Genomic DNA, 8,072 nt, shown 5'->3' with positions numbered 1-8,072 from the left:
TGTGCTTTGGTTTTTCAGTTTTTTTGAATTTTTATACCCATTTGAATCTTGGTCAAATCCTAGGTACGGTTTGTACAAGATTTGAACATGTTTAAAACATGAAAATAAAAGGTAAGCATGGATCCTTCTTAGTAACTCTAAAATGAAGCTTTTGGGAGGTTTTTGAAATTTCCATGTTTGAAACCCAAAACCACTTCTCTTCATGCTTGATCGACTTCATAAGACAGAATTTAGGGTTAGTGGGTAGATACATGATTTGTCTGGTTTGAATATGTTTAGACCTTGTTTATCAAATTGAATGCTTACTATATGACATAAGAATACTATGTGCTTTAGTTTTCAATTTTTTGATTTTTTCTGATTTTTTTTGCCCATTTGATCTTGGTCAAATCCTAGGTTTAACCAAGATTTAAACAAGTTTAAGACATGAAAATGAAAAGGTAAGCCTGCATCCTTCTTAGTCACTCCAAAATGAAGCTTTTGGGAAGGTTTTTGAAATTTCCATGTTTGAAACCCAAAACCACTTCTCTTCATGCTTTACTTCATAAGACAGAGTTTAGGGTTAGGGGTAGATATACGTGATTTGTCTAGTTTGAATATGTCTAGACCTTGTTTTATCAACTTGGATTCTTACTATATGACATAAAAAAAACTATGTGGTTTGGTTTGATAGTTCATTGTTCATAATTCATAGTTGATCATACATACGGATGATACATACAGAATTGCGCGATCCTTATCGCGACTTCTAACCTATCTAGTCATCGAGGAAGATGATGGTCGCGTTCTCCTCCGCATCCCGCGCCTCCTTCTCCTTCACGGCGGCGATGGCTGCCGCCTTGTCTTCTTCCTCCGCCCTCTTCTTGTCGGCATCGTCCTTGAGGGACGCGGCCAGCGCCTTCAAGAAGAGGGGGTCTTCCCCTTCCTCCGCCTCCTCCGCCTCCTCGCTGGCTGGCGGCGCGAATCCACCGCTGGTGCTCGCCTCCCACGCCGCCTTCGACCGGCGGTTCCTCTCCCGGTCGGCGCGCCATTTGTTGAAGACGGGGCCGCTCATCGGTTTGAGCGGCGGATCCGCCTTGTACCAGAGCCCGCCCGGGGCGAACTCGTGGAGCGACGACGGCATGTACAGGGAGCCTCTGTACCTGCACGCCGCGCGCCGACTCCCGGCGGCGGACTACTTGCACTGGAGCCGCCACGCCTCCTCGAGCGTGTCCGGCGCGCGGGATCGCTTCGATCCGCTCGCGGGCGACGCGGAACTGGTACGGCGTGAATACATGGCGAGCGGCGAAGAATCACCGCCCTGCAATCAAGGCCAAGCACGCAGCATATGGCCTCTTCCTTACGTCTTTTGACTGGTTTGTTGCCGGTCAACGCCCCTGCTGCTGGCCCTGATGCTCCTGGTCCTGTTTAAAGTTCAGCATTAAACTCTACTATACAACTGTCGTGGTCTTGTGATGTACAGTAGTACTCTTTTGATGCATTTGTGATGTAGTAGTACTATACTTTTTTTTGAACTGATATAGTACTATCTAAGAAAAGTACTCCCTCCGATTCACATTCTTTTTAGCACCAAGAAATATGGATCGGAGCGAGGGAGTAAATTGGCATCTCGTGCATGAAGCTTGACAGATTGATCGGGTTGGCTAGAACGGCTAAACAATGCTGCTCATTAGGCAAATGCATGCCATGTACGATAGTATACATCCAGTAAAGAAGTCTATACTGACATAAAAAAAGACTACATTGGGGATGAGAGTCAATTGGGGCATCTACAATACAGAAAATCTTGCTCGTAGTTGATTTTGGCTAAGAGGGTTTTGTGCCCATACTTATATCTTGGTCAAATCCTAGGTTTGACAATGATTTAAACAAGTTTAAAATATGAAAATGAAAAGGTAAGCATGGATACTTCTTAGTCACTCTAAAATGAAGCTTTTGGGAGGTTTTTGATATTTCCATGTTTGAAACCAAGAACCACTTCTCTTCATGCTTGGCTTCATAAGATAAAGTTTAGGGGTTAGGGGTAGATACATGATTTGTTTGGTTTGAATATGTCTAGACCTTGTTTATCAGCTTGAATGCTTACTATATGACATAAGAAGACTATGTACTTTGGTTTTTCATTTTTTTTTCATTTTTTAATTTTATGCCCATTTGAATCTTGGTCAAATACACTAGCTATGACCAAGATGTAAACAAGTTTAATACAAGAAAATGAAAAGGTAAGCATGGATCCTTCTTAGTCACTCTAAAATGAAGCTTTTGGCGGGTTCTTGAAATTTCCAAGTTTGAAACCCAAAACCACTTCTCTTCATGCTTGACTACATAAGACAGAGTTTAGGGTTAGGGGTAGATACATGATTTTTCTTGTTTGAATATATCTAGACCTTGTTTATATCAACTTTAATGCTAACTATGTGACATAAGAAAACTATGTGCTTTGGTTTTTAATTTTTCTAATTTTTTTATTTTGATGCACATTTGAATCTTTGTCAAATCCTAGGTTTGACCAAGATTTAAACAAGTATAAAACATGAAAATGAAAAGGGGAAGCCTGTATCCTTCTTAGTCACTCTAAAATGAAGTTTTTGGGATGTTCTTGAAATTTTCATGTTTGAAACCCAAAACCACTTCTCTTCATGCTTGACTTCATAAGATATAGTTTAGGGGCTAGGGGATAGATACATGATTTGCCTAGGTTTGAATATGCATGTCCAAACCTTGTTTATCAACTTGAAGGTAAGCCTGAATCCTTCTTAGTCACTCTAAAATGAGAAGCTTTTGGGAGTTTTTTGAAATTTCCATGTTTGAAACCCAAAACCACTTCTCTTCATGCTTGACTTCATAAGACAAAGTTAATTTAGGGTTAGGGGGTAGATACATGATTTGTCTAGTTTGTTGTTTAGACCTTGTTTATCAACTTGAATGCTTACTATATGACATAATAATACTATGTGCTTTGGTTTTCATTTTTTTTGATTTTTTCTGAATTTTTATGCCCATTTGATCTTGGTCAAATCCTAGGCTTAACCAATATTTAAACAAGTTTAAAACATGAAAATGAAAAGGTAAGCCTGTATCCTTCTTAATTAGTCACTCCAAAATGAAGCTTTTGGGAAGGTTTTTGAAATTTCCATGTTTGAAATCCAAAACGACTTCTCTTCGTGCTTGACTTCATAAGACAAAGTTTAGGGCTAGGGGTAGAAACATGATTTTTCTGGTTTGAATATGTCTAGACCTTGTTTATCAACTTGAGTGCTTACTATATGACATAAGAAGGCTATATGCTTGGGTTTTTCATTTTTTTGGAAATTTTATGCCCATTTTTGAATGTTGATCAAATCCTAGGTACGGTTTGACCAAGATTTGAACAATTTTAAAACATGAAAATAAAAGGTAAGCCCGGCCTGGATCCTTCAGTCACTCTAAAATGAAGCTTTTGGGGGGTTCTTGAAATTTCCAAGTTTGAAACCCAAAACCACTTCTCTTCATGCTTGACTACATAAGACATACAGTAGTTTTGGGTTAGGGGTAGATACATGATTTTTCTTGTTTGAATATATCTAGACCTTGTTTATATCAATTTTAATGCTAACTATATGACATAAGAAAACTATGTGCTTTGGTTTTTAATTTTTCTGATTTTTTATTTTGATGCACATTTGAATCTTTGTCAAATCCTAGGTTTGACCAAGATTTAAACAAGTATAAAACATGAAAATGAAAAGGGGAAGCCTGTATCCTTCTTAGTCACTCTAAAATGAAGTTTTTGGGATGTTCTTGAAATTTTCATGTTTGAAACCCAAAACCACTTCTCTTCATGCTTGACTTCATAAGATATAGTTTAGGGGCTAGGGGATAGATACATGATTTGCCTAGGTTTGAATATGCATGTCCAAACCTTGTTTATCAACTTGAATGCTTAGTATATGACATAAGAAGACTATATGCTTTTGTTTTTCATTTTTCTGATTTTTTTTAAATTTTATGCCCATTTGAATCTTTTGGTCAAATCCTTGGTTTAATTTGACACGGATTTAAACAAGTTTAAAATATGAAAATGAAAAGGTGGTAAGCAGGCATGGATCCTTCTTATATATATTAGTCACTCTAAAATGAAGCTTTTGGGAGGTTTTTGAATTCTCCATGTTTGAAACCCAAAACCACTTCTCTTCATGTTGTTGACTTCATAAGATAGAGTTTAGGGGTTAGGGGTATAGATACATGATTTGTCTTGTTTGAATATGTGTCTAGACCTTGTTTATCAACTTTAATGCTCACTATATGACATAAGAACACTATGTGCTTTAATTTGGTTTTTAATTTTTATAATTTATTTTGAATTTTGATGCACATTTTGAATCTTGGTCAAATCCTAGGTTTGACCGAGATTTGAACAAGTTTAAAACAAGAAAATAAAAGGTAAGCCCGCCAGACTGGATCCTTCTTAGTCACTCTATAATGAAGCTTTTAGTGGTTTTGTTGAAAATGTAAGCATGTATCCTTCTTAGTACGTCACACCACAATGAAGCTTTTGGGAGGGTTTTTTAAATGTCCATGTTTGAAACCCAAAACGACTTCTCTTCGTGCTTGACTTCATAATTAAGACAAAGTTTAGGGTTAGGGGTAGATACATGATTTTTCTGGTTTGAATATGTCTAGACTTTGTTTATCAACTTGAGTGCTTACTATATGGCATATATAAGAAGCTAGGCTATGTGCTTTGGTTTTTCATTTTTTTTTTTGAATTTTTATGCCCATTTGAATCTTGGTCAAATCCTAGGTACGTACGGTTTGACCAAGATTTGAACATGTTTAAAACATGAAAATAAAAGGTAAGCATGGATCCTTCTTAGTCACTCTAAAATGAAGCTTTTGGGAGGTTTTTGAAATTTCCATGTTTGAAACCCAAAACCACTTCTCTTCATGCTTGGCTTCGTAAGATAGAGTTTAGGGTTTGGGGTAGATACGTACATGATTTTTACGCCCATTTGAATCTTCGTCAAATCCTAAGTTTGACCAAGATTTGAACAAGTTTAAAACATGAAAATGAAAAGGGTAAGCCTGGATCCTTGTTTAGGGTTAGGGGGTAGATACATGATTTTTGTGGTTTGAATATGCCAGACCTTGTTTATCACCTTGAATGCTTACTATATGACATAGGAAGACGGCGTGCTTTTTTTTTGATTTTTTTTTGAATTTTTATGCCCATTTGAATCTTGGTCAAGTCATAGGTTTGACCAAGATTTAAACATGTTTAAAACATGAAAATGAAAAAGTAAGCCTGGATCCTTCTTAGTCACTCCAAAATGTACCAATTGATAAATGAGTTAACTTGGCTTCATGGAAAAAATAATGTCATGTAAATGATTTAACTTGGCTTTCGTACCCTTGAATCCATAGGAAACTTTGTATAAATGTAGTAGTATAATAATCAACCGAGTTTTTACATCAACAGGTCTGTCACTTACGTGTGGTGCCCATGCGTGAGGTCCCACACTTCAGTGAGCACAAGTCACGTGCAATAGGTACGCAAACTCCCAGCCATTTTCTTTGTCAAGAGAAGACGCATCAGGATGCGTATCGGAAGTATGTGGGTCCTTCTGGATCCTTCGGTTGTCCCTCTCACAAAAAAAAAACAAATCTCTCTCATTCTCGGCCTCGCTCGCTCCTGCTCACTGACAAACCCTGCACAAAAGTCAACATCATCACACGAAAAAGGGGAGACACCATAATTCTCTCCCTTCTTCTCTCCTTCCGAGTGATCCCTCTTCCTCCGAGTTTCACTCGACGGGCAAACACACATGTGCTGCATAGTAATAATAAAAAAGTAGAAAAATCGACCTACGAATCTATGATTAAATAGGTTAAACTAGGATTTTGCCCACTACTACAGATCATGTTCAAAAATATCCAACTACTAGTTCGATTTTGGGCTACTAATATAAAATTAAAATAAGTTGAACTAGTATTCCTCTAAAAAATCATTTTGGTATGCATTGTTTGATACTTTTCATAGCTATAGTGCATCACAAATTTATGATTTCATGCTTTGCTTTGCCAATTTCGATTTTTTCTAACCACCTTCTCTTTGATTTCAAATTTAGGTCAAACTATCGATGCCTACTATGTGTTCTACTTGAATTGGATGCAGCGTGCGCACATGTTTTGCCATTGTTTTGGGCTTCCACACATCTTTGGGGCATCCAAGTATTTAAGTTACCTTTTTTTTTGAATTGTAATTCATACCCTTCCTCCCAATTTTTATGCCCATTTGAATCTTGGTAAAATCCTAAGTTTGACCAAGATTTGAACAAGTTTAAAACATGAAAATGAAAAGGTAAGACTGAATCCTTCTTAGTCACTCTAAAATGAGAAGCTTTTGGGAGTTTTTTGAAATTTCCATGTTTGAAACCCAAAACCACTTCTCTTCATGCTTGACTTCATAAGACAGAGTTAATTTAGGGTTAGGGGTAGATACATGATTTGTCTAGTTTGTTGTTTAGACCTTGTTTATCAACTTGAATGCTTACTATATGACATAATAATACTATGTGCTTTGGTTTTCATTTTTTTTTGATTTTTTCTGAATTTTTATGCCCATTTGATCTTGGTCAAATCCTAGGCTTAACCAATATTTAAACAAGTTTAAAACATGAAAATGAAAAGGTAAGCCTGTATCCTTCTTAATTAGTCACTCCTAAATGAAGCTTTTGGGAAGGGTTTTTGAAATTTCCATGTTTGAAATCCAAAACGACTTCTCTTCGTGCTTGACTTCATAAGACAAAGTTTAGGGCTAGGGGTAGAAACATGATTTTTCTGGTTTGAATATGTCTAGACCTTGTTTATCAACTTGAGTGCTTACTATATGACATAAGAAGGCTATATGCTTGGGTTTTTCATTTTTTTGGAAATTTTATGCCCATTTTTGAATCTTGATCAAATCCTAGGCACGGTTTGACCAAGATTTGAACAATTTTAAAACATGAAAATAAAAGGTAAGCCCGGCCTGGATCCTTCAGTCACTCTAAAATGAAGCTTTTGGGGAGTTCTTGAAATTTCCAAGTTTGAAACCCAAAACCACTTCTCTTCATGCTTGACTACATAAGACATACAGAGTTTAGGGTTAGGGGTAGATACATGATTTTTCTTGTTTGAATATATCTAGACCTTGTTTATATCAATTTTAATGCTAACTATATGACATAAGAAAACTATGTGCTTTGGTTTTTAATTTTTCTGATTTTTTATTTTGATGCACATTTCAATCTTTGCCAAATCCTAGGTTTGACCAAGATTTAAACAAGTATAAAACATGAAAATGAAAAGGGGAAGCCTGTATCCTTCTTAGTCACTTTAAAATGAAGTTTTTGGGATGTTCTTGAAATTTTCATGTTTGAAACCCAAAACCACTTCTCTTCATGCTTGACTTCATAAGATATAGTTTAGGGGCTAGGGGATAGATACATGATTTGCCTAGGTTTGAATATGCATGTCCAAACCTTGTTTATCAACTTGAATGCTTAGTATATGACATAAGAAGACTATATGCTTTTGTTTTTCATTTTTCTGATTTTTTTAAAATTTTATGCCCATTTGAATCTTTTGGTCAAATCCTTGGTTTAATTTGACACGGATTTAAACAAGTTTAAAATATGAAAATAAAAAGGTGGTAAGCAGGCATGGATCCTTCTTATATATATTAGTCACTCTAAAATGAAGCTTTTGGGAGGTTTTTGAATTTTCCATGTTTGAAACCCAAAACCACTTCTCTTCATGTTGTTGACTTCATAAGATAGAGTTTAGGGGTTAGGGGTATAGATACATGATTTGTCTTGTTTGAATATGTGTCTAGACCTTGTTTATCAACTTTAATGCTTACTATATGACATAAGAACACTATGTGCTTTAATTTGGTTTTTAATTTTTATAATTTATTTTGAATTTTGATGCACATTTTGAATCTTGGTCAAATCCTAGGTTTGACCGAGATTTGAACAAGATTAAAACAAGAAAATAAAAGGTAAGCCCGCCAGACTGGATCCTTCTTAGTCACTCTATAATGAAGCTTT

This window comes from Lolium perenne, chromosome 3 (genome assembly GCF_019359855.2).
Source record: "Lolium perenne isolate Kyuss_39 chromosome 3, Kyuss_2.0, whole genome shotgun sequence".
In the NCBI taxonomy this organism is placed as follows: domain Eukaryota; kingdom Viridiplantae; phylum Streptophyta; class Magnoliopsida; order Poales; family Poaceae; genus Lolium; species Lolium perenne.
This window is presented reverse-complemented; position numbering follows the sequence as displayed.